This window comes from Pteropus vampyrus, unplaced genomic scaffold (genome assembly GCF_000151845.1).
Source record: "Pteropus vampyrus isolate Shadow unplaced genomic scaffold, Pvam_2.0 Scaffold162, whole genome shotgun sequence".
Classification (NCBI taxonomy): domain Eukaryota; kingdom Metazoa; phylum Chordata; class Mammalia; order Chiroptera; family Pteropodidae; genus Pteropus; species Pteropus vampyrus.
In genome coordinates this window covers 1,121,850-1,125,097 of record NW_011888943.1, presented here as the reverse complement: position 1 = coordinate 1,125,097, position 3,248 = coordinate 1,121,850, and the positions used below count along the sequence as shown (strand labels likewise).

The 3,248-nt window shown below is 40.0% G+C and overlaps 1 pseudogene; it reads left to right on the top strand.

The window, feature by feature from the left end:
• The first annotated feature begins 1,646 nt into the window (after positions 1-1,646).
• On the top strand, positions 1,647-1,765 carry LOC111745723 (annotated as a pseudogene).
• The last annotated feature ends 1,483 nt before the right edge of the window (positions 1,766-3,248 follow it).

The following is a 3,248-nucleotide window of genomic DNA, read 5'->3' as shown; positions in this document are numbered from 1 at the left end:
CCAAGTGCTAATTGAAAGCATTTCATTCCCCATATATTAAATAAAAATGAGATCTGGAATTTCTCATCTACATTAAAATCTTCCAATGCTATTCACATTTTTAATATGAATCTAACATATTGAAACAATTTCAGAAGTTTGAAAGTTGAAAGATTTTATGGATTTTCTTAAAGTAAGATTGATGTGAATTATTTTTTAAATACATTTACTAGAATGTCACTATAGAATTTCTTCATTTCATCTCATCTTTTTGACAGCCGAGAAAGGTCTCCTTCATACTTCTAAATTAGATACTGTAACAAATGCACAGTCTTGACTTGAGACAGGTTTACTATCCCACCAAAACCCCCAGCAGTAAGCGGATAATTAACCAGTAATATTAATAGACGGGGAGCTTGGCCATGGTTCTCAACACTGTGCAAATATATGAAAAGAGTCGAATGTTGAATGAGAGGAGGTTTTCTGTTCACAAAAGCGTTTGGGATGCTTTTTCATCCTACCCCGGCAAGCTCCTGCAGGTGCTAGTCTATTCTTCGCCACTTTTCTGACATCGCCAGGCTGCATTCTCAAAATAAGTAAAATAAATAAAGAAATCTTGGGTTCCTTCCACTAATATACTTTTTTTAACTTCAGGACTGTAAAAAAAAAAAAAAAAACAAGACAGTCCCAAGAGCTTTGAGGGCTGCCATTAGCAAGCCAGGGAGTCCAAGTAACAAAAATTTACCAGTCATATACCACTCAACAAGCATTTACTGAAGATCGAGGATCTATAGTTTATCACACACAAGGAGTTCTCTCTTCATCATCTGGCAAACTCCTACACATCTTCCAAGGAAGTCCAGGAGCCCGCCCCAGCAGGAAGCCCTCCTAGATTTCCTTCAGCTTACCGTGACACAGTCATCTCTCCTGTGTCATCTCGAAGTGCCCTAGGCACATCTCAGTCGTCACATTTATATCATTTGCTATAATTTCGTAAATATTTTTGTATTATTTATTTTTATCCCAGATACTTGATATCTGGCGTAGAGCAGAGCAGGGGCTCATGTAGGTGCTGTGATAGTATGTATCTGAAAAATCTTCAAGAGGTTTAACGTAACCAGAAGGTAAAACGAGTTTGAGGTGAGGCGCAGGAAGAGGTGCAGCTCCAGAGGTCAGGCAGAGGCAGGTAACGAGGTACTGCATGCCGCGTTATGGGCAGGACGCGAGGGGCAGTCAAACTTCTGTAGGACGCAGAGGGGTGACGTGGGAGAGGATAGTAGGCTGAGTAGCACTATAAGGAGTAGTGGGGTCTGTGGCAGAATGGAACACTGAAAAAGACAAGAAAGCAAAATTTCCTAATTTCTCAACAAGACCCATCTTCAGACATGGCAGGATTCTGGCCACCTGTTAGAAACCTCTGAGAAATGTCAGTTCCAAATGTGACCTTCTCCATTTAAATGCCAGCAACAGAAGGAAGCGACCACTTGTGAGCCTGCTGGCCAGAAGAATATGCATTCCTTCTTTTTAATTAAGAAAAAAACAAAAGTAAGGATTTTTGTCACCAGCAAAGGTGGAGGAAAAAGGACAGGATTTACCATCCAACACTAAAAATCTAGAAAACCGGACAAAATATATGAAAGAAAAAGTTTTAAAATAATGGACAACGGGTCTACGTCCAGGCCACCCAGAACAAGCTCGATCTTGTCTGATCTCGGAAGCTAAGCAGGGTCGAGCCTGGTTAGTACTTGAATGGGAGACCACCTAGGAAGACCAGGTGCTGTAGGCGTAAAACAATAAAAAATAAATAAATAAGGGCTTGTAAGCTGACAAGGTCTTTGCAATCTGTGAGCTTAACTAAGGGTTGCCTCGCCTAAAAAAAATTTTAAATTTAAATTTAAAAAAAAGATAAAATAGCGGACAACAGGCAGCACAGGACTAAGAAAAGAAACCAAGCCGCGCTCTGTGATGGCACTAGCTAGCTGCCTGACAGGAATTCCCAGGCTGCATTGTGGGGAGGAGGAACCCAGACAGAACCTGGCGACCCCACAGACACGAGGAAAAGCGAAGCAAAGTGTGCCCCACGGCACATGCGAAAATCAACTCAAAACGGATCACAGACCTAAACGTAAGAGAGAAAAATGATAAAACTACTAGCAGAAAATACAGAGGCAATTTTATGACATTGAGTTAGGCAATCATTCCTTTTAAATGGGACACAAAAGCATGAATTAAAAAAGAAAAATAGTAATAAATTGGACTTTATCGAAATTTAAAATTTTCGTTTTGCATAGAATATTACTAATAAAATGAAAAGACAAGACACGAGTTAAGAGCAAATATTTGTAAAACGTATACCTGATAAAGGAATTATATCCAGAATATATAAAGAACTCTTACAACTCAACAATAAAAAGACCAAAAAAAAGAATAAAAAACGTGAACTTAAAAAGACGTTCAATTTCACTACTCATTAAAGAAATGTGTTAAAACGCATCAAATTGTACACCGGAAAAAGTTAATGCTACTCAAAAAAGTTAATACTCCTATATGTAAATGTAAAATTATAATGAGATATCACTGCACACCAAACACAATATTAGGCTAGAATTAAAAAGACTAACAACATCAAGTGTTAACAAGAATACGGAGCAACTAGAATTCTTGCACAGCGTCAGTGGGACCGTAAACTATTCTCGTCACCTTGGGAAACAGCCTGGTGTTTCCTCGCAAAGTGCTCATACAACCCAGCCATCTCTAGGCATTTACCCAAGATAAATGAAAACATACAGACGCACAGAGACGGGTCCTCAGTGTTCACGGCGGCGCTATTCATAAAAAACCACGAACTGAAAACAACCCGAACATCCATCAGCACAAATGGATAAACACATCCTGAGACGGCCATTCGATAGGATACTACTCAGCAACGCAAAACACTAGACCGACATGGGTGAGTGCTCAGATTCGTGATGCTGAGCGAAGGCAGCCAGATGCAAAGGACTACGCACTGTGTGACCTCACCGGCATAAAATTCTAGAAAAGGCGAAACTAGAGTGACGGAAAGTAGATCAGTGATTGCCAGTGGCTGGGGGCGAACGAGTTCATTTTTTTCAAAGGGGCAGAAGGGGACTTTGGGAAGGGACAGAAGTATTTTGTGTCATGACTGGTGAAGCCCTCGCGACTCTATACGTTTACAATCTCACTACCCGTTATTAATCTTTTTAGTCCGTTTCCTTCTAATCTCTCATCTTTTTTCTTAATGTCCTGGA